The sequence below is a fragment of the Tursiops truncatus genome, chromosome 8 (assembly GCF_011762595.2).
Source record: "Tursiops truncatus isolate mTurTru1 chromosome 8, mTurTru1.mat.Y, whole genome shotgun sequence".
Classification (NCBI taxonomy): Eukaryota; Metazoa; Chordata; class Mammalia; order Artiodactyla; family Delphinidae; genus Tursiops; species Tursiops truncatus.
Window position 1 is genome coordinate 5,343,726 of NC_047041.1, and position 24,506 is coordinate 5,368,231.

The 24,506-nt window shown below is 38.9% G+C and overlaps 1 protein-coding gene across 8 annotated transcripts in view; it reads left to right on the forward strand.

The window, feature by feature from the left end:
* The window catches only part of ARHGAP32 (Rho GTPase activating protein 32), a 267,538-nt gene that overhangs the window by 201,143 nt on the left and 41,889 nt on the right, over nucleotides 1–24,506 (forward strand). Inside the window, exon 1 of one of the 8 annotated variants that reach the window (XM_033861807.2) lies at nucleotides 9,556–9,847. The exons of 6 other annotated variants lie outside the window; for them this stretch is intronic. The gene's annotated coding sequence lies outside the window, so the exon portion shown is untranslated. Of the gene's footprint in view, nucleotides 1–9,555; nucleotides 9,848–24,343; nucleotides 24,367–24,506 lie in introns of those variants that run through there. One more of the 8 variants, XM_073807993.1, reaches the window with a different exon arrangement.

The following is a 24,506-nucleotide window of genomic DNA, read 5'->3' on the forward strand; positions in this document are numbered from 1 at the left end:
TTTGATAATTTCACCTCAGAGATGTACTGTTTTTAAATATTAGCTTAATATTGATATTACATTGTATCAATCAAATATTATACTTTCTCATGTTCTGAATATGAAAGTGATTTTCTAATAGTGATAACGTCCAAAACTTTTAAAACTTGAGAAAGTTAATCAGTTATTGACAGTTCTAGAAAATCGGTTTCTGTTAATAGACCTGTATGGCATTGTTAATTCTAAATTAGTAATGATACATAATGACAGCACACCTTCAAAAGCTAGTATTTTATCTGTTGTGAGCAGCATTGCAGGGTTGGCATAGGAAAATGTGCCTTCTTAATACATTTTGAAAAGGATGATGTGAATTCTATCAGCCTCAGGCTTGTTTCACACTTTAAAACTGTCTTTGCCTGCAGTACAAATAACTTTAATGTTCTCTTTATTTTTAACATTGCCATCTGTCATGTTAGATGCCAGATCTGAAAGATGCAGATAGTTTAAGACTGCAACTTAAAGCTCCCTATATTATTGCACAACAAGGGCAATGGGGAAAACCTTCCCTTTGGAGCTCTTCTTAGTGTTCTCCATATGTCCAATTATTTGTGTATGTAAAAATAAAATGAATGAGTCACTGTGTCCTGACCAAGATAGCATGTATCCATGGTACCTTAAGGAAAAGAACGTGTGTGGGGCGGAGGGGGTGGAGAAAAGAAGAGGAAAGAAAAGAGGAAGAAAGGTAGACGCTTGTCCCAAAGAAATTGGCATTTAGTTCAGTCCCCACAGGTTCTGGTTGAATGGCAGGTGAGGCTGAGGTGGGAGGAAGAGGAAGGAAGCAGGTGAGGATTTCTGTGTGTTTATCCTGTGCAGCATTTACCCAGCAGTTATTTACTGGTGTCTGTCTTCACGTTTTTAGTGTTCTCAGCTGTAATCTCCTCGGATATTTGTTTTGCGCCCTTCTGTCTCTCTCCTCCTCCACATGTCAGTTATGTCTTTGATGTTGGCTCATTGGTCCTCTCTCCAGCTTGGGTGCTTTCTGTTGACCTCTTCCCTCTGTGCAGGCTTCTCTGAAGCCCATCTAATGAATTCTTCAGTTCTCATATCAGGTGTTTCGTTTCTAGGATCAACATTTGGTCTTTTTTATAATTTCCATGGTGGAGTCCCCACCTTCCCACCTTATCCACCTTTTCTTCCAGAAAGAAAGAAAGAGGGGGTTTGGGGGAGGGAGGGAGAGGGCGGAAGGTGGAGAGAGGGTGAAGAGAGAAGAAAAGCAAAGCTTACTTTTGAAGCATGAGCTTCTAAAAATGAAGGACTAGGGAATTTAGACAAACCCTCCCTCTGAAAACAGAAAATTTGGACAGAAATGTAAAAATATAAGCTCTCTTTGAAGGACTGGAGAGTTAACAAGGTAGTAAACAATTACTGAGCTAAGATTAAGCAGAAGAAGGACATCCAGATACGTGACCCCAGTGTATGGGGACATTAGCCCCCTAGGGTATCAGCTGATGGAGTAGAGAATGTCGCAGCACTCAGGGAACAACAAATGGAGTTCAGAGCCCAACAGGGCAGAGTTGCTGATAATGCCCCAAGCTTTGAGTTACGATTTTTCTAGAAATTGACAACTGATTCTGAATCGATTCTAAAATTTGTATAGAAATGCAGAGCCCAAAACACACAAGACAGTTTTGAAGAACAAAAAAGTGGGAAAATTAATACAATAGATATCAAGACTTACTGTTAAAGCTTCACTCATTAAGATACTGAGATTAATGCAAGGATAGATAGAACAGTGGAAAAGAATAGAGTCCAGGAACAAACCTGTGTCCATATAGATGCTTGATTCATACACTGCAGAGCATTATGAAAAAGACAGCCATTTCAATAAAAGTTGCTAGGTCATGGAGAATTATAGATCTGTATATGAAAGGTAAAACAACAAGACTTAGAAGAGAATACTGTAGAATATCTTCATGACCTATTTTCATGATCTTGGGTTAGACATAAATCAGTAATAATAACTGAGAAGCTTAATCATTAAACTTAATTAAAGTTCAGAGTGTCATTGTAATATGCTATTAAGATAGTGAAAAAGGCAAATCACACAGTGAGAAAGATATTTGCAGTACATATATCTGACAAAGGTCACGTAACCAAAGTGTGTAAAGAATCAGTAAGAAAAGGACAGATAAACTGATTTTTTTAATTGAGTGAAAACTTGATCAGGTATTTCACAACAAATACCAAAATGCGGAATAAGCACATGACACGATGTTCCACATCATTAGTCTTTAGGGAAATGCAAGTAAAAACTTTATTAACTCACAAAAACACACCCACCAGAATGCTTAAAATTTAAGAGTAGCGATACCAAAAGTTGGCAAGGATGTAAACCTGTGGGAATTCTCATACACTGCCAGGGAAGCGTAATGCAGGACAAGCACTGTGTGGCACTGCCTACTAAGTTTGTCATGTATATACCTTGTGGCCCCGCAGTTCCGTTCTTAGGTATGTGTATAGAATGTTCATAGCAACCTTATTCCTAATTGTCAAAAAACTAAAGAACTCAAAAGTATATCTGTAGTGGAATGGATAAATAAAGCCATGTTCATTCAGTGGATTCTTCCACACCAATGAAAATGAAATGAGTTATGTCTGTGTGGAGCAACATGGATGAGTCTCACAAAAATAAATATGGAGTGGGAGAAGCCGGATTTACGCACACACTTACACCGGGTACTTCCATATATATAAAGAGAGTTCAAAATCTTACAGTTCAAGACTGTTCTGTGGTGATAAAGTTTGGACAGTGGTTTCATTTGGAGAGGAGAGTGAGTAGATGGGTAGGAGAGAGGATTCTGAAGTGCTGGTAATGTTCTGTTGACCCAGATGGTGACTATACAGAAATGTAATGATGTGGAGCATCTTTTCATGTGCTTATTGGAGAAGTGTCTATTCAAGTCCTTTGTCATTTTTGAATTGGTCACTTTGCATTTTTTACCTCCTATCCAGGTAAATATTCCTTACAATATTGCTTTAATACACAAATGTTTGAAATTACTTTTTCAAAATAGATTTTATACTTCCATACTGTGAAATACTGTGCAACCCTCAAAAGGAATGAGGTAGAAGCCTATGTGCTAACCCAGGGGATTTTTTCTGTGATGTGTTGTTAAATGAAAAAGCAAATCACGCAACAGTATAATCGCATTGTAAACTCATAGAAGAGGATCAGGAAGGATACATACCTGACTGGAAAGCGGAATGAGATTGTAGCTATAACAAGAGACATTTCATTGTTTTCCTCTGCTCCTGTATTGTTTAACTCCTTTACAATGATCATATATTACTTTACATAGATTATAATCTACCCTTCACTCCACCCTGTCCAAATAGGTAATTTCTTAGGGTCTTAATGCAACCGCCCCATAAAATAGATATTTTGTGATAACAGATTTAATGCAGATGTTTTATTTAATGTATATACCTATGTGAAAAGCAGCTCAAAGAGGTGAGAGCACAGGCCGCAGCCTTGAATTTTCATCCCTGTGCCATGTGTTACTGTCCATATGCATGTCATTTGGCTTGTCTGATTTTAAATTTCCTCATCTAAGAAGTGAGGCAAGATTCTTTTAAAGATTAGAGATAAGGCATTTAAAGCCCCTGGATACTTAATAAGTATCAGCTGTTATTTTTTGTCGACTTATGTTTATTTATTATGTTATATCATTTAAATTCAGGAGTGTCTGAAACTAGGCCTATTTAGTTTATGTAGGTGCTTATTTAATATATTATTTGTTGGTATAAATCTATATGCAAATATTTCACAGTATACCACTGAACCAAGTGAATTGCAGTAGTTTTCATGGGACCATGGTGAGGAAAGGAGCTTCTCTGGATGGCCACTTGAATAGAGTTTGCATCACAGATTTTTGTCTGAATTTTTTTGTTAGCAGACATAGAAGTAGCTGAGGCTTTCATTTTCGGGGAAGACTTAGTAATCAGATGTAATGCTGAGGAAATCCTTATAAGTAGTTTATAAGGTAACACAGCCTGAATTTGTGGCATAATTTTGAAATTAAAAAGTCCTTGTGTTATCCTTTTAGGAAACTGGTCCTCTAGTATCTTGTGTTTTGTTGTTGTTGTTTTATTTGCAGTTTTGCCTAATTATAGTTTTTTTTTCTTTTGTTTTCATTTGTTTACTTCTGGATTATTTCCATTTTCTTTCTTTGAATGTCCAGCACTTTGCTCTTCTGTAACCATGTTTCCTGACATCACTTTAGTATGAGGTGACCACTCTATAGCAAGTAAAAAGGTTCAGGTTTTTACTTACCTGAAATGGAATGTTGTATTGAATATTCTTCCCATTGAACACATTACTTTATTACTCTGGAGGCAAATACCTTAAGAATCAGATATGAAAATCAGTACCCTAGGAGGCATTGATGTAAGACTTAAAAGAGTTCCAAAATGCTAGAATGCCCGGGTGGTTTTCTCTCGGAATACATGGTAAGGGATACATCAAGATAATACTTTCTCACTCTGCATCAGGGAAAAACAGAAAATTCATAACGTCACATATTTGTAGTTGCCTTAGAGTTTTTGAATACTGTATTTTTGTTATTTAAATGGGAATTTGAATCTCGATACAGCCCTGCAGTGTACTAAGGATGCGGAATGTATTTCTGTCCCCCACACACCACTTTTTTTTTTTTTGAATTTTATTTATTTTTTTATACAGCAGGTTCTTATTAGTTTTTTAACTAGTGGAGCAACTGAGACTCAGAAAGCTCCACGCTGTGCCTGAGCTTTCAGAGCTGAACTTGCAGAAGTCTTCTGACCTCTCCTAGTAGCCACTGTCCACACCTAGGCAGCCCTGGCTGTGCGCCAGATGGATTACACTCATTTGCGATTGTTTAACTCAAAACCCAGAATTTTCCCACCATGGAACATTGAATAGAGGTAAAATTTATTGTTTTCTCTATAAAAACGAATGTTTTGGTTTTATTACAACAAGAGTAAATAAAAAGGTATTTCTGTATATGAACAGAAGAGATATTAGGGCAAAAGATGTGTTGAATGGAAGATGAAAAGAAGTGCTTATAGGAACCTACTTAATTTGCTGATTTTGTTTCAGCCATCATTCTTTCTAAGGCTTCTCTAATTAATTAAAATACATCTTTCCATAGTTCCTCATTACATATAAAACATACCTCCAGACTACTTTACTGTGTTGCTTCCAGCCATCTTCCTTTTCCGTTCTCCCGTTCTGCTCTCTCTCCCTGTGCTCACTGGGCTCTGTTTCTGTGTCCTCAGCACATACCACGTGGTGTCATAGCTTTCCCTCTGCTCCTACTGCACCGACTGTTCCTACAGTCTGAAATGCCCTCCTCCGCATTTTGCCCAGTTGAAATTTTCCTTGTATTTAGACTCAGGCCATAATCTTCTTGTCCATGAAAGTTTCCCTGACCATCTCTCCCCGGCCCATCTCTCCCGGGCCTGTCTCTCCCGGGCCCATCTCTCCCTAGGCCCATCTCTCCCGGGCCTGTCACTCCCAGGCCTGTCTCTCCCTGGCCCATTTCTCCCTGACCCGTCTCTCCCTGCCCTGTCTCTATCTAGGCCCGTCTCTCCCTGGCCCGTCTCTCCCTGGCCCGTCTCTCCCTGGCCCGTCTCTCCCTGACCCATCTCTCCCTGACCCGTCTCTCCCTGGCCCGTCTCTCCCTGGCCCGTCTCTCCCTGACCCGTCTCCCCCTGGCCTGTCTCTCCCTGGCCCGCCTCTCCCTAGGCCCGTGTCCTGTTTGTCCTCAAGTCAGATCTAACAGCAGCTGTTCCACTTGCTCACGAAATTGCAGTCTCCTCACAATTGACAAGTGTGTCTCATTCATCCTTGTCTCCCCCACAGGATACGTGCACAGTGGATGCACAATTAATGCCTGTAGAGTTACTTTATCTTAATATTTACTACTAAAATAAAATTTTAGAATACAGCTTTTAATTTGTAATCCCTGACTTCAGAAAACCTCAGTGATTTCCCTTTGTGCCAGAATTATATACAAAATCTTCAGCCTAGAATTTAAGATGCTCCATAAATACTGAGAACTCACTTATCTTTGTAACCTGCTTTTTCCTTTTCTCCTCTCTGCTCAGGATCAGAGCATGTTTCCTTATTCTCCACTCATTTATACTTTGGGTCTGCCCCTTTCCCTGCCTGTGACCTTTCTTCTGCCTGAGATGACTTACTCTGTTCTTCACAAAGGCTCCTTAAGCTGCTGCCTCACAAACTTGATTGTGCATTCAGTCTGCCTGAGAGAGAGAGAGTTAAAAACTGTAGACCATCATTCGTTAGGGTGGGGCCTGACATTCTTTATGTCTAAGAAACTCCCAGGTAATTCCATAATACTGGTCCTACAGACTATGTTTTGAATAACGAGGGACTACATTTCAGCCTACAGTAGCTATTCTTTGTGTCACTCACTTAGAAATAGTGTATGGCAATGAGTTATTTTGAATTTGATACTTCACTTTTTGTGTGTCTTTCTTCTTCACTTAGATTGTTTTGCTCGTGGATAGATATTCTATTTTATATTAATTTGTATCCTTTATACATAGTGTTTGTTTTAAACCGGTTGATTAATAATTATAAACAAGAATAATGTCCACTGTAATTATCAAAAATGTTTCCTAAACTCCCATTTATGTTTTAGCCAGTGCTAGGGGTGGGCTCGATCTAATCCTTGCCATAAATAAAGCAGCTTTTCCATTTCTGATCATTTCTGGTATTTGTTCATTCACTGATCAGACAATTATTGAGTGCATACCAAGTACTAGGGCTAAAATAGTGAACACAACAGACAAAAACATTGTTATTTTGTTGTTGGTACTTAAGTGGGATGAGAGGGAGAGAAAGAGGCGAACAAACACAATACGTATGTACTAAGGTAGGAAAGTGCTCTGGAGAAAAAGGAAGCCTAGAAGGGGGGTTGGCACAGGGGTTAGGAAGTACTGGATGTGGTTCGTGTGGGGTTGTAATTTCAAAGGAGGGTAGAGTGGTTGGGGACAGGCTCATTAGAAGGTAGCTTTTGAGCAGAGACTCGCAGGAGATGAGGAGTAGAGATACGCACGTTACCTGGGGGAAGAGCTTCCCAGAGAGGGAACTGCAAGTGTAAGGACACTGAGCGAGTGTGTGTCGGGGCTTGTTAAAGGATCAGTGGGAAGGCCAGTTTGACTGGAGCAGTGAGTGAGTCAAGACATAGGATGAGGTCTGGAGGTGAAAGGGCATCAGATTCTCCTTGGGGCTCCGGTGCCACTGTGTGGATTTTGGCTTTCATTTAAAATTAGATGGGAAGACGTTAGAAGGTTTTGAGCAGAGCTGTGTGACCTGCCTCACCTTACGTAAAGGATCCCCTTGCTTGCTGTGTTCAGGACAGGAGATGACGTGGGTGTACGCTGTGGTGATGAGCCCACCAAGAGATGTTGGTGGCTCAGACCAGGAGGGTAGCTGTGGAAGGAGTGAGATGTGATCTAATTCTGGATATGTTTTTGGCCATGAAACTGGCAGAATTTACAGACGTACTGTCAAGGGTTTGAATAATTCGGGTAATTTTTATGACAGAATGATTGGAAGGTAGCCTTTGCCTTTCCAGTGAGTTGTCTTGTTGCCCCCGCTGCCCACACGGATACATCTTAGTCCTTCACAGGATAACCTCCTACAAGAGAAAAATAACAGGTGACCTCTCCTGTGCCATCAGCAGTCTTTAGAAGACAGAGCATAATGCTTTTCAGTCAGCCATATTTTTTAACTTTTTATTCTGAAATAATTATAGTCTCAGAAGTTACCAAAATAGTACAGAGAGGCCCCATATACTCAAAACCCAGCTTCTCCCAGTTGTAACACCCTACATAACTATACTGTACATTATCAAAACCAGGAAATCGGCACTGTCGCAATGCAGGGAACTAGATTGACAGACCTCACTCCAGCTTCACCAGTGTTGGCACACACTCATTCTTACCTTGTGTTTTTATGCGGCACGGAGTGCAGGCTTTAGGTTACAGGTGGGGGTCATTTTGTCACTCTCCTGCACTCAGGCAAACTACCGTCGAATTTATTTATTCCTCTCTGTGCTCATGTGTTAAGTTGTACCGAGTATTCCCCCAAATGGCTTTTCTACAGCAGGGATTCCTCTTCCCCTTCCCCCTTCCTTCGCTCTCGCGTTCCTCTTTCCCTTGCCCTCCCTTGCTGTCTTCAGTGCTGAGGAGGGGGTAGAAGGAGGGGTGGCTTTGCTTTCTCCACCATGAATAAACTTTAAGAGCCTCATTTCCTATTCAACAAAATCCATAAATTCACAGCTGTTCCATTGGTAAAAATTAACATGTTTTGTTCCTGCCACACACTGGAGTTCTCTGTGGTCTTTCACACTGTGAAATCACATCAATTCATTGTTTTTCTTGTTGTGGCCTACCAGTTATCAACACTTCTTTATTCAGAGCTATGATCAGAAAGGAAGGAATGAATACATTTGATCGGTAGCAGATTTTGGCACTGTGCATGATAAATACTCCCTGGGTATCTTGAATTCAACAATTCCTACTTGTTTGACCTTGGCAATTGCTTAATCCTCCACCTTGGCTTCCTCATGTCTAGGATGGGAATAGTATTCGAATCAACTTCATAGGGTTATAATGAAGACTATCTGTAAAGTACTTAAAATCTGTCTGGCACGTGTAACATTATTTTATTTACTAAAAACAAATATGTGAACATGAATTTACATTGGTATTAGTAAAAAGTCATTTGGAACAGAAAATACGTTAATCTCTTCCAATTCATTTATTTCTTCAACTAATTCTAATTGGGTTAACACAGTGCAGTACTGTTATTAAGTATAAATAATGAATCTTTTCAATGTTTGTATAAGTAGAGCTACAATTTTAACACTGGGGCAGTGTATAAAGGAGGAGGTCATAATCAGGAAAATTTAATTCTGGATTTTTTTGGTATTGAAGTATAGTTGAATTATACTGTTGCACAATTCTGGATTTTTAATCCAAAAAAAACTTTTCAGGTTTTAAAACTTTTTATTTGCATATTAAAAAATTGTGCATTCCAATCTCAGAATTTTTCACACAGAGGCAGTATAAATTGATAATTTTTTTTGCCAGTCTAAGTAGAAAACAGTCACAGCTCATTATCAGCAAAGATATTCAAAGTCATGTTTTCCTAGCCTGTTGCTGCCAGTTTAATGACTCAGCCTTTTACAGACAATACTTCCTGCTTGATCAGTTACTTTTCTTATTTTATTTGGGCGTAAATACCATCATTTTTATAGGATACATTGTCTCCCATGTGGATAGCAAATATAAACAACTGAATAGTAAGTGACTTTTTAAAAAATTAAAGACTGAATATCAATTTCATAGTGGTGTTATTCTGAGCAGAAAATATGCACCTGTGTGAAGCTGGTGGGTGGAGTCATACTGGTAAAGCCTGTTCTGCAAGTGTGGTTGGGCTGGGGCAGTTCTCCTGCGCTGCAAAGCAGGATGTGCAGAGAGAGAGGATTAAGTTCCTCCAAGCAGCGCTCTCGCACACACAAGCTGCTCGGCTTGACTAAAGACCAGAAACAGGGCCAAGAAAACTGCTGAAAGCAGAAACAGGGCCCGAAAAGCAGAGCTGGAACCTCAGAGTGCCGTGAAGCTTTGACTTGGAGTTATCCCGTGGTGGATAAGGTCTGAGCCAGTGTGATTATGATTCATTCGGCACACTTTTGCATGGAATGCTGAGCGGTGGTATCCTGTCGAATCTACTGCTAAGTGCAGTCATCTGGAGTAATTTTAATTGTTGATCCTAAAACTTGTGCCACAGCAAGAGGTAAGGACATCTCAATCAATTATTCAAATGTTTGACCCCAGCAATACTCAGAATATTTCACTGAGACTATTTTTATATTACATTTGGGCACATGCTTCCTTGGCTGCTTTTAGGTGAGTGGTTAATTATTTAGTTATCCAGAAAATTGAATAATTGAGCTGTAAGGTTTGTCATGTTTGTAGAGGGATGATCATTTTTTCAAGTAGATCGTACTACGTAGGTATTATCTCTTACTTTCCTAGTTTTAGGAAATACTCATTTTAAAATTTCAAATCAGCTTATTTCTTAATGCTTTCTAGACCTCAGGTTAAGGTACAAAAGTTTACGTGTTTAAAAGAACATACCTTTGTTTCATAAGCAACAAGTATATATCATATTTAAAATTTCTTCCCTGCTGCGTAAATAGCATCTCAGTTATTGACTAATAGAAAATAGGCAGCACTGCTTTACCATAAAGAATTTGGTAGACTGTATAAAGAGACTGTTCAAATTAGCACAAAGAAGTAACCCTTCTGCACTTTTATCTTCAAGTATTGTTTTTCTTTTTTTCCCTCATTGGCATTAGTACGGATAACTGTCTCTATCCATGATATGTTGGTATTAACTCTTTTCTCCTCTTGCAGAGATTTTCTTACCATTAGGGTAGTATTCCATATTTATATGGTGCTTCTTCAGATCTTGGTTGTAAATGCTTTTCATTAAGATAACATGGAGACCACAATTTTCTCTGAATCACAGATTAGTCCTGTTAAGAAGCTGAACATTTTTCTTTTCTACTACTCTTTAAATAATATTGATATTTTAATTTTCAAAACCACAAATGGGGGAACCTCAGAATTTAGAGCTCTTTTTCACTGTCAACTTTTAAAGAGGCACTAGTTGCTCATATGATAATGGTTTGAGACTGTAACTTCTCTTTTTTTAACATATTATGTAGTACTTTATGATATTCAGTAGGAGAGAGCAGAAATCTAAAGTTTCTTAGGTTAAGTTTACACATAAGACAATTAGAGGGGGAAGAACTAGGAAGTGACCCTGTGTTTGTGTGCACCCTTCCTTAGTGATCTCAGCCCTGAATTTAGGAGGTACAACCAGATGTGATCAAACCTGGCTTGGAAAGCTGACTCAGGGTCTGATTAGCCTCGTACCGTGGAAGATTCTTCAAGTGTTCAGAGAAATTATAGTGGTGAAGTAACTCCTGTTTATTGACACTTGCAGAGTTAAGTGGTTGGCATATGTAATTTCATGTAAGCATTGTAGTAACCCCGAGTGATGGTATTGTTATAGTCATTCTCATTGTGTATTTGAGGGAATTGAGACTTAAATAGGTCATTTGCTCAAGACCTTGCAAATTGGGAAGTGATTAGAGAATGGATTCAAGCCCTTAGGTCTGTCTGACTGCAAGGCCCATGTTCTTATTTCTCATGCCAAAGGTCAGGTCTTTTGTAGGGCAGGCTTCTAAGACTTCTGCCTTTAAATAAAGGGTTCTTATTATCAGTTCTGTCTTCCTCAAATATGGAGCTTTGCCCCTCCAGCTCCTGCAAAAGAAAATGTTGGGGTGGGGAGTGGGGAGAAACAACCCACAAAAACAAACAAAACCCACCCTGATCGTATCAGTGTTCCACACCAAACTTCATAGCCTCATAAAGTGCAGAGGGTTATTTGACATCAAACTGAATATGATTACATTTTAATCTAATAAAAAAAGAAAGAAAGAATTTCAAGAAAAGTATTTTCACACTGTTAAGATTAAGGTTCTACATGTTCAGACTTCTAGAACTTTATCATGTTACTGAATTCCTAAGAATATGTAGTTATTGTAATTTATAAATAACTGTTCTCTTAAAATAGTACTAGTTTTTAAGCTTCACATCAAATAGTACTAGTTCATCCTGGAAAAATAAGAGCTTAGATCATTTAAAAATTCTTAGCAGAGAGGCTTCTATAGTCTTTTTATTATAACCCACTCTAGTATTAGAATCCTTTAGTGTCAGGAATTTATAGCCACCTCATGTTTCCTCCTACTCTCCTCTGCTAAAATGCAAATCTTTCTGTTCTGTATTTAGAAATGAAATTAGTCAGTCTTTTATATAACTAAAGGGGTAAAGTTAAAAAAAAATTCTTGCTTTGTTTTTGTACAGAGTTGAGGAACAAAACTAATCACATTTATTGTTTTAATTTATAACTTAAAATTTTAAAATAAAAATCAGTATCAGGGGCTTCCCTGGTGGTGTAGTGGTTGAGAATCCGTCTGCCAATGTGGGGGACACAGGTTCGAACCCCAGTCCGGGAAGATCCCACATGCCGCGGAGCAACTAAGCCCGTGTGCCACAACTACTGAGCCTGCGCTCTAGAGCCCATGAGCCACAACTGCTGAGCCCACGTGCCACAACTAGTGAAGCCCGCGCGCCTAGAGCCCGTGCTCCACCACAAGAGAAGCCACCGCAATGAGAAGCCCGTGCACCGCAACGAAGAGTAGCCCCCGCTCTCTGCAACTAGAGAAAAGCCCGTGCTCGGCAACGAAGACCCAATGCAGCCAAAAATAAATAAATAAATTTATTTTTTTAAAAAATCAATATCAGTTTTAGCAGGAAAAATGTAAAATTTACTTATATTACCCTAAAATCACATAAGCTAAATTTGAGCCTTCTTTTTATTATTATTTTTTTAACATCTTTATTGGAGTATAATTGCTTTACAATGGTGTGTTAGTTTCTGCTTTATAACAAAGTGAATCAGCTATACGTATACATATATCCCCATATCTCCTCCCTCTTGCCTCTCCCTCCCACCCTCCCTAGCCCACCCCTCTAGGTGGTCACAAAGCCTTTATGTTCGTTTCTGAAATTCGTAGCTCTGAGAACAGTAAATGTATCATGTAAATAATGTCTTATTGTAACCTGATGCCCATTTTCCCAAGGGAACTATGATTTTTAAAGCTTCAACATAGCACGCCCATTGTGGTTTATCACTGTTGATGTCCTGCTCTAGCAAGAGCAACACCATGAGGTTGCTTTGGTTTCATTCTTAACCCTGAAAAAGAGACATTTTTATTCAAATACTCAAATATTTTAGTTGACCGCAGGCATGCTATTCCACGTAAGAGTTGTGTTGGATATTCTGAAGAAGCAATTTGTTGCCAGTTTTCTGCTTCTCTTTTTCCAGATGAATTTTTCGCATCTCCTCTGTGTCTGAAAAGCTCTTCTCTAAAATTTACTACAGATTTATTTTCTATATCTATTAGTGTCATCCATTTGCATTCCACTCAGTAATGCCTTTTGAAGTGCCTCCTCTTCTCTCTTATGAGTAAATGGAAGCCTATTTGACTTACGTAACTGTTAGTAGCTTTACAAATTTTCAAACAAGAGCCATTACTGTCAGTGCTATTTTAAATTCAGTATTGCACGTACATGACATTTCTCAAATACCTGGTTTCCTCCCTTTGAGGTTGGAATGTACAGATATCAAAATTGTTACAGTCATCCACATTCCAGAACCTCATCCCTGGGCTGGCCCCAGATATTACCCTGGCAGCTGTTACACACATCAGTTAAAGAGCTGTGCTTTTTCTCTTACTTCTGAAATTGTTTATAACATATTGATCAAAAATGATTCTCTACTTTCTTATTCCATAATAACTTCAACAGTACGTTAAGATTTAATACTCAAGCTTATCTACATATTTTCTTTGACATCTACATATTTTCTTTGACATCTACTTTGGGATGGGTGGGGGGGCATCAGTGAAACTCAAGGCTGAAACTGCTTTATGCCTGCTTTAAAAATTAGAAGAAAACTCAGTAGTTCCTAGAGAGACAGTGAGGATTTTGCATTTTGAGTATCAACCTGGTAGAATATAAGTTTTCAGAAATTCAAAACGTATAGATACTATTTACCTTTTTTTCTCTTACTACAGTGCATTCCTGAAACATAGTTCAAAAATTAATCTTTAGAAAGTATATGACACTTTCTAGTAAAAGCAGTATTATAAATGGCCATTGTAGTGTTCACCAGGGACTTGCTAGCAAATAAATCAAAGAAACAATAGTGTATCATGTATTATGATATTACTGGAATTTCTGTATTTTCCTTCAGTTTTCATTGGAGATCTGGTTTAGGATTCAGTCTTTTTCTTCATCTTGCCTTTTTTAGCACTGGGAAGAGGCCAGTGAGTGGAGCCAGGGAAAGGGCAGATCTAGCAAGATAGACCAGAAGATTTACAGATAGAAAAATAGAGTCAGTGACAGAGTTTCTTAGATATGTCCTTACTCCATCAAATAAAAACCTACTCTGAGTTTGGTTTGCAAGAAACTCTTTAACTCTGATTTGGATGGTGTTTTTTGTAAGACTAAAAAAACACATCATTGGGCTTCCCTGGTGGCGCAGTGGTTGAGAGTCCGCCTGCCGATGCAGGGGACGCGGGTTCGTGCCCCGGTCCGGGAGGATCCCACATGCCGCAGAACGGCTGGGCCCGTGAGCCGTGGCCGCTGAGCCTGCGCGTCCGGAGCCTGTGCTCCGCAACGGGAGAGGCCACAGAAGTGAGAGGCCCGCATATTGCAAAAACAAAACAAACAAACAAACAAAACACATCATCAGAATCATTCATGTGTATTTTCAGTCATTGGCTTAAAGAACTCCCTTTACATCATTATTCATCCTTTTGCTTTATTTATGTTAAAGCTCTTCTATATTATGAAAAAGGAAAAGTTATCAAAGGTTCTATATTTCAGTTACTGGAAAAAGTGTTTTTAGTTCAGTTGGTTTAATATTTGAGTAACATATAATCTTGCTCATATAGAAATTTTTCTTTAAAAGTTTGTCAAATTACTACTCTAGTGAATCAGTTTAATTTCTAAGTCCTTTTATTTTCAAATAAAAGCTTTGTTGGTTTAGTTTAAAAGTAATTTAACTGATATACTCAAGGCTATAAACTAAGTAAATATTATATCATATTTTTCCCAGCATGAGTGCTGGCTAAACTGGTTCAAAAGCTGTGTTTCTGAGTTGCTGACAGATCCTTTCAGGACATGCTAAAAATAAGTTAATTTTGGCATCTCTTCCCAATATCCCTTTTAATAAATTTGAAAAATGCTGAGTAACACAGTTCACTTCAGCTCTTTGATTAAGAATGTAAATATAAATCTATGTCATATTTCTTTGCTGCTATTTAAGGCATCAGCAACCTATTACAGTTTTCCTGTTTTTAGAATTCTTTGTCTATACTTGTACCCTGTAGAATTTTATGTTTGTGTTCTTTTATTGAAAGACACTTCTAATATGTTTGCAGAATCCCTGTGTTTTTTACAGTTTCTAAGAGGGACTCTTGCCTTGGCTTAAGGCTTTAGTTTTTTAAGTTGCCACTTACCTTCTCCAGTCTTTCGTACTCATTTACATCCCTGCAATGGATACAGGGCAAGTAGGAGTAAAGGAGATTTACCACATGAGTATAAAAGCAAGACTTTAAAAGTGCATCTAGGGCTTCCCTGGTGGCGCAGTTGTTGAGAGTCCGCCTGCCGATGCAGGGGACATGGGTTCGTGCCCCGGTTCGGGAAGATCCCACATGCCGCGGAGCGGCTGGGCCCGTGAGCCATGGCCACTGAGCCTGCGCGTGCGGAGCCTGTGCTCCACAACGGGAGAGGCCACAACAGTGAGAGGCCCGCGTACCGCAAAAAAAAAAAAAAAAAGTGCATCTAGTTTGTCACATTCAAAACTTAAAAACTAAACAAAACAAACTAAATGATTATCTTAATAGATACAGAGAAATCATTTGATAAAGGTCAATACTTGTTCATTTTATATATCTTGGCAATTAACAATAGGGGGTTTTTAAATTTATTTAAGGTTTCTACCCAAAAACCCAAGAAAATTTTATTCTTAATGGTGAGACATAAGAAACAATCTATTTGAAGTCAAGAACAAGATCATCATTTATTCAAGGTTCAGTGAAACTAGACAAAAAGACATGGAAGGGATAAATATGTACTATTTGTAGATGACTGTCTTCAAATCCAGAAGAATCTACTGTCAAATTATTAGAAGTATTAACAGAGTTGAGCAAGGTTGCTGAATGAAAGATAAATAATACAGTGACAACAGAGTACCTAATATTTATTAAGGTTTTTTTTTCCTATCCAGCAGAAAAAAAGTGCTTTATATTTAATTCTCACAGCAATCCTATTAGGTAATTACTGTTTTTAACTTTTTCATAGATGAGGAAAATGAGGTCTGAGAATTAGGTACCTTGTCCACAGTCATACAGCTAGAAGTCACAGAGGCATGATTGGAACCTCAGTAGACTGTCACACCATGCTAATTGTGTTTCTATATACCAGTAATAAATTATTAGAAACTCTCATTTAGAAAATAGTACCATTTACAATAGCAATGAAAATCATAAGTTTCCTAAGAATAGCTATAACAAAAGTAAGTAAGACCTTTATGGAGAAAGACTAGAAAAACTTACTGAAGGACATAAAAGAATCTTAAATACATGGAGAGATATACTGTCTTCATGGTCAGGAAGGCTCAATATTGAAAAGAAGTCAGTTTTCCTCTAAAATAATCTGTAATTCAATGCAGGTTCAATCGAATTCCCCAAAGTTTTTTTCCTCCTATAATTAGAGAAGCAGATGCTAAAATTTATATGAAAGAGTAAAGGGCTAAAAATGTAAAGGCAGGGCCTCCCTGGTGGCGCAGTGGTTGAGAGTCCGCCTGCCGATGCAGGGGACATGGGTTCATGCCCCGGTTCGGGAAGATCCCACATGCTGCAGAGCGGCTGGGCCCGTGAGCCACGGCCACTGAGCCTGCACGTCTGGAGCCTGTGCTCCACAACGGGAGAGGCCACAACAGTGAGAGGCCCGTGTACTGCAAAACAAAACAAAAAATGTAAAGGCAGTTTTGAAGAATAAGTGGAGGGACTTATTTTTCCAGGTATTAAGACCTATAAAATGCTAGAAATTAAGAAAGTGAGGAATTGATGAAGAGAGACTGGTAGGATTGAGAGAACACAGAAACAGACCCCTCACATACTATACACATTTTTCATGTAAGAATTAACCTTACAAATCAATGGAGAAAGAATTATCCAGTAAAAGGTGATGAAATAATTGGTTGTGCGTAAAGAAAAAAGTAGTGTGATCACATCTCTGCCTCATCCTAAACATACAAAAAAGTTCAAAGGCAATTAAAAACCTTCAAGTGAAAAAGGTTTAGGAAATAAAAGCTTTAAAAGAAATAAGACAGTATGTTTATGACCTTGGGTAGGGAAAGGTATCTTAAAGCATGGAAACCATACACAAAGACGTGATTAGAAATTTAGACAAGATAAGCCAAAGACTGGGAGAACATGTTTGTAACATAAGTAACTGACAGGGGACTCGTTTCCCGATTATATAAAGATTCTTGCCCATCAGTAAGAAAAAGACAACCAAATAGTAAAATGGGCCAAGGATGTGAACAGTTATTTCACTGAAGAGAAAGACTGAATGACCAATGAACATGAAACAATGCCTAATCTCATTAGCAAGCACAGAAGTGCACTTTAAAGTGGAATAATAATACTGATCAGATTGATAGAAATGAAAAAGTCTGACAGAACTGAATAGGACAGAGAAATGAAGAGTGGAATCCTGAAGTACACCCTATGGGAAGGTTATGTTGGTAAATCATTTTAGAGAATATTCTAGCAGAGTTGAAATAAGGTTGAAAAGTACATACTCTACAGCCCAGTTGTCCTAGTCTTCAGCATGAGTGCCAGAGAAATTCTCTCAGCTGTGCCAGGAGACACCAGATTGCTCAGTGCAGTACTGATTGTAATAACAAAAACTTCAGAACTCTCTGAATGACAGTCAACAGAATGGGAGTACAGCTGTAGTATATACTTACAGGGGAATACTGTAATGCAATTAAAAGGGATATACTGAGCCACAGTTATATATTCTCAAAATAGATAACTTTGAGGAAGGTTTGGTATAGTATGATTCCATTTCTACAAATTTTAAAAACATGCAAAATGATAATATATATTGCTTATGGCTGTATACATGTACAGCTAAAGTATAAAAACATGCATGGAAATGATGACATAAATCGCAGCAATATCTTTTTGGATCCATCACCTAAAGTAATGGAAATAAAAACAAAAATAAACAAATGGGACCTGATTAAACTGAAAAGCTTTTTTGCACAGCAAAGGAAACCATAAGCAAAATCAAAGACAACCTACAGAATGGGAGAAAATATTTGTTGTTTTTGTTTATATGTATCTGGTAGGTTGGTTGCATTTCCCTGCCTTGGAGAAGTGGCCTTTTGTAGGAGGTGTCCTTGGCGTCCCAGCAGCGAACTCCCCTCTCATCACCAGAGCTTTGTGCTGGGCTTGGGTCACAAGAGGCTGACTGTGGAACCCTGTGGGGGCCTGGGACTAGTGCTGGCTCACTGGGGGGCAGAGTCAGGGTTCAGGAGATCCCGGGGCTGTTGCCTGCCCACTGGTGAGTGAAGCCAGGTCTTGGGACTAGTGCTGACCTCCTGTAGGGCAGGGCTGGGTCCTGGGTTCTGGCTGCAGAGCCCAGGGGGTCCTAGGGCTGGTATCAGATGGCTGGTGAGTAGCGCTGCTTCCTGGCGCCCTTGGCTGTGGAGGCTGGGATGTCCCAGAACTTGTGTTAGCTGGCTGGAGGATGAGGCCAAGGCCCAGAGGATGCTGGGCCTGCTGCCTGCCTTCTGGTGGTTGGAGCTGGGTCCCAGGGTCTCTTTCTGGAGGTCCCTGGGGGTCCCAGGTTTATTGTCTGTGCACTGTTGTGTGAGACTGGGTCCTGGATCCTCTGGTGGGCCTGGCTGTGTCTAGGGGCGGCTGTGGGCTTTGGGAGTCTTAAGCAGCCTGTCTGTTGGTGGGTGAGGCTGTTTCTACACCCAGTTAGTTGCTTGGCCTGCTGCGCCCCGGCACTGGCGCCTATAGGCTGATGGGTTGGGGGCTGGGCTGGGTCCTGAGGCCGATAAGCTAGAGGGAGGATTCCAGAATGGTGCTTGCCAGGACCAGTGTCCACATGGTAGACCGGACTCCTTAAAAATGGCTACCACCTGTGTCTGTGTCCCCAGGGGAGCTGCAGTTGCTCGCTGCCTCGGAGAGACTCTCCAAGATCAGCATGCTGGTCTGACCCAGGCTCCTTTCAAATCACTGCTTCTGCCCTGGCTCCCGGAGTGTGTGAGATTCTGTGTGCCCTTTAAGAGTGGAGTCTCTATATCCCCCAACCCTCCGGGACTCCCGAAAGTAAGCTCTGGTGACCTTCAAAGCCAAATGCTCTGGGGACTTGTTTTCCTGGTGCAGGACTCCTGAGCTGGGGAGCCCAGCATGAGGCTTGGACCCCTCACTTCTTTGGTAGAAGCTCCGTAGTTATTACTAGTTTCCTGCTGTGGTTCATCCACCCTGAAGGTTTGACTGTATTGCAACTCCACCCCTCCTACCTGTCTCGTTGTGGTTCTTTTTTTATATCTTTAGTTGTAGAAGATCCTTTCTGGTAGGTTCTGGTCTTTTTCATCGATGATCGTTCTGCAAATAGTTGTAATTCTGGGGAGCCTGTGAGAGGAGGCGAGCTCAGAGTCTTTCTACACCATCTTGGCTGATCTTGAAGAGCAGAATTTTTTTTAGAAAACTAGTCTGTGGATATAATAACAAAGTAAGGGAAAAATCAATTTGACATTGCTTAGAGAAAAGTCCTTTCTCCATATCTATTGGTATGAATATATATGTTGTTGTGCGTTAAATGAAAGCAAGTTTATGGAATTTTGTATTAAAATTTGAATCTTTTCATATTTATTTAACATAAAATATTTCAAAGTATGCAACAGAGACAGAATTTGAGAGGTTATAAAGACCCTTAAATATCCCAGAGTCCAGTTGCCTGTATTTCTATTCCAGTCTCTTAAATTTCCATCAAATGGTCATCTAATCTATGTTTGTAAAAATTTGAGCAAAAGGCAGGACATTGTGTTCAATTGTGAAAATCCATTGGACATGTAAACCTTACACTCATACTTTATTATACCTTAGGTTAACCAAGATAATCTCCTCAGGTATTATGCATCCCACCTCTACCCTCTCACTCTGTCTGCTTGGCCATATGAATTCATTACAGATCTTAGAACTTGATGCATATAATCAAATAAACCTAATGCCAAGGCTCTTATCTCACACAAATCATCTTCCTTTAATTTAATTTACTGAGAAATTACTTCAAGCCCAGACTTCTCTCACGTCAGTCTAGAAGATTTCTAAGACCCAATTTAGAGAACTCTGAATTTAAGTGAAGTATTATGAGAAAAGGAGAATTCTTAGGATTTGCTGGAGAACTACTATACTTGTGTAGTTAGAAACTCCTGGTGCCCTGCCTCTCCATGTCAAGGTTCACCGTGCCCCTATAAACTGGTTGTTGGTATCATAAAGATTTACCTTGGAGATAGTAAGTTGTGTGTCATACTGCTAAAGCTTTTAACTACTGGAAGAACTGGTCTGGTTGCATTTGTGTCAAGTTTGAAGCAATTGCAAGCATGAAATCTTGTCTAAATGATATGGAAGAAGGTAGCCTTGTGGCACATGTTGCATTTTAACCCTAGAGTAGGGAATTTGAATACACAGTGGTATGATTTGCTTTTGTCTAAGTACTGTTTTGTGTTGTATTTTTTATCTGTGGAAATGTCTGTTATCATTTTCATTTCTCTGATCCACCATATTTGGTGGACCTTAACCCTAACACACTTTACACTGTATTCCAAGGTTCCTTTGCTGAAGTGGGTTTATAGGCACTTACCTGTCTGAAGCCAGTCCCCCACTCTCCCTTCCTCAGAAGTCTCCTGATTTCATTGACAGTATTCCGTACTCTGTTCCTCGAAAGGTAGTTTTACTAAAGAGTTTACTAGTTTGTTATAAGAAAATGGGTGGGGGCAGTGTAGTGTCCAAAAGCCATTTTATTGTCTAAGAAATGGGAAGAAAATATTAAGTGAAGAAAAAATTAATATGAAGAGACATTTATATTCGGAAGTGTTGTTAGATCTTCAAATTTGGAACTAAATTGAGTATTTTTATTAGTTTAAATTTCCAGTGCAATGAAATTTGTCTATCTCAATAGGTAATTGATTATTTAATTATGGATGCCAGAGTTTTTCACCATAACTATCTCTAAATTGGAATGCCAGTTGTAATAACAATAGCAGCAACACTAAAATTGTGTAGAACATAGTTCAATCTTTCTTTGAAGACTTAGAAATTATTTAAGATTGCATGTCTAGTCACCATTATGAATATTAGTTATTTTGGTATCTCACATTGGGATATAGGTTGGCAGGAAGAGACCACACCCACCCCTCATTCCCATTACAAGTTTAGGTTTAAAGTTCCCAATTTATTTAGTAGTGTTTTTAGAAAGGTGACAGAAGCAGCGTGGCCACGCCGAGTAGAAGCCAGGTTATGCGCATATCAGCACAATTTCCCAGAACCCACAAGTGCCAGATGGGGGCACAGAGTTGCTAATGACACTCTCCACTGGTCTTAATTTTGTGTCATACTGCAAGCTCCTACTTGAGTCTCATGTCATTATTTAGGAAAAATAAATATGAATGGTCTTTACCCTACAGGAAAAGATAGCCAGCTTTCCTTCTTCTTGAGCCAAACTTAGAACACCAAAGACAGTCAAAGCTACCAGGTGTCCTGGAAAGTCCAGTTCTACCCAGGTTGCCCTCTGACTAATGTAATTTTATTGTGTATGAGAGTTTGGTCGGAGGAGCATGAATACAAATCTATTTCCTTAACAGTTATCGCTGAATTGTGAACGTATTTCCTGGTTAATATATAATTAATTTCAATCAGTAATTCGAGATACGATACTGCCAACTGATGTGAAAGAAAGAAACCTATTGCTCTCTACTTGCAGAGAGCCCAGTTCAATATGGCAAACTATCATGGCAGGTTTTTTTAATGCTCTCGCTCCATTTATGCTGAAAATCGTCACTCCCTTCCTTCTTTTCTTCTGGGGAGTATTTTAAGAAGTCATAGTCGTTCTTCATGATATTCAAATCTTTATGACGTCCCAAAGCTGGCCAGTGGGAGTCCATTCAACTCAGTTCTTTTGACATGGCTCCTGATGGGTGTGGGTGCTTCCCCTGCTTTCTGTCTCAAAAAAATATCGCAGTCTCACCTTGTGCTTGCTTGCTATCAACTTGCAAACAGGCATTTCTCCAAGGAGTCCTGGTTTATTTTGTTAGGGAATGATATTTAGAAATCCAGATCTGAGACTAAAGGCGTTCATGCAACTGGAATGTCATTGTTTCTAAGCCTTTTCAGTAGCTAGAGCTTAGGGAAAATGTGTATATATTTTAATTTTGAGTTCATGTTCACATTTCCAACTCATAGCTAACATTAGGGATATTTTTTCTTAAATTCCTTTATTTTATTATTGTATCTGCTTTCTCTCACACAGTTGAAAGAAGTTAAATATTACTTGGTAGTTGTTTCGTCCCTAGAATATATCCCGGTAATCATGTGCAGTTAGTTTATTGTTGACAAGGCATTTAAAATATTTTCTCTCTGTTGACAGTATTACCAATTTGATATATCATTAGATACATTTCTTAGGTTATTTCCAATCTTAGGATTTGCTTTTTTAACTTTCTAAATTTATATTTGAACGTGTAGAAAGAACATTAACATAATTCAGAAGTCAAACTACATAAAAAGGTATATTCAGAACAGTCTCATTTTTTATCCCCACCCATTTTTTTTACCCATTATTATTCATTTCTGGTTTATCCTTCCAGTATTTCTCTTTGCAAAACTAAGCTCTTATGTACACACATACATGTGTTTATTATATATTATGAATTTATGTGTGTGTGATGTATTTATTCCATATCCTTTCTTATGCTAAATATACTGTTCTCTACCTTCCTTTTTGACTTAATATATTCTGGGGATTGCTTCATATCAATAGGTAGAGATCCTCTTTTAAAAAAAACAAAAGCCAAACAGCAGTCCTCTGCACAGATGTATCCATTAATATTCAATCAGTTTGCTGTTAATGCACATTTAGGTTTCTAATACACCTATTGGGTTATTTTTAAAGTAACCTTTCTAAAGTGTTTAAACTCTTCAGTGTGTTTTCATTGCATAAAATCCAGACTCTGTATTATGGCCCCTAGTGCTGGCCTTTACCTACCTCTTCAGCCTCATTTCACACAGTCTTCCTTGTTCACTACACTTGCATCTTCCAGTTCATATATGACTTCCTCAGACCTTCCCTGACCACCTTATCAAGGTATTGGGTTGGCCAAAAGGTTTGTTCGGTTTTTTCCATAAGATGGCTTTAGTAGCGCTTAGTTGTCTTTAACTTCATTCGAAACAATTTTGTTAGATTGTATTGTGACAGCTGTCATATCAGCGTGCATTTAAAAAAAACTTATCAAAATTGGTGAATTTTTGTGTAGCCATTTTAATATTGAAGATGGAAGAAAAAAAGTGACACTCTCGGCATATTATGCTTTATTATTTCAAGAAAGGTAAAAACGCAACCGAAACGCAAAAAAAGATTTGTGCAGTGTATGGAGAAGGTGCTGTGACTGATCGAACGTGTCAGAAGTGGTTTGCGAAGTTTTATGCTGGAGATTTCTCTCTGGACAATGCTCCACAGTCGGGTAGACCAGTTGAAGTTGATAGTGATCAAATCGAGACATTAAATCAAATCGAGACATTAATTGAGAACAATCAACGTTATACCACTCGGGAAGTAGCTGACATACTCAAAATATTCAAATCAAGTGCTGAAAATCATTTGTATTAGCTTCGTTATGTTAATTGCTTTGATGTGTTGGGTTCCACATAAGTTAAGTGAATAAAAACCTTGACCGTATTTCTGCATGTGATTCTCTACTTAAACATAATGAAAACGTTCCATTTTTAAAACAAATTGTGATGGGCCATGAAAAGTGGATACTGTACCATAATGTGGAACGGAAGAGATCGTGGGGCCAGTGAAATGAACCATCACCAACCACACCAAAGGCCAGTCTTCATCCAAAGAAGGTGATGTTATGTATATGGTGGGATTGGAAGGGAGTCCTCTATTATGAGCTCCTTCCAGAAAAGGAAACTATTCATTCCAACAGGTCTAATTAGTACTGCTCCCGATTAGACCAACTGAAAGTAGCACTCGACAAAGAGCGTCCAGAATTAGTCAACAGAAAATGCATAATCTTCCATCAGGGTAATGCAAGACCACATGTCTCTTTGATGACCATGCAAAAACCGTTACAGCTTGGCTGGGAAGTTCTGATTCATCTGCTCTATTCACTAGACATTGCTCCTTTGGATTTCCATTTATTTCGGTCTTTACAAAGTTCTCTTAATGGGAAAAATTTCAATTCCCTGGAAGACTATAAAAGGTACCTGGAACAGTTCTTTGCTCAAAAAGATAAAAGATTTTGGGAAGATGGAATTATGAAGTTGCCTGAAAAATGGCAGAAGGTAGTAGAACAAAACGGTGAATATGTTTTTCAACAAAGTTCTTGGTGAAGGTGAAAAATGTGTCTTTTATTTTTACTTAAAAACCAAAGGAACTTTTTGGCCCACCCAATAGTTTCTTTTTCTCATCACTATTACTGCACTCTGTTTATTTCCTAC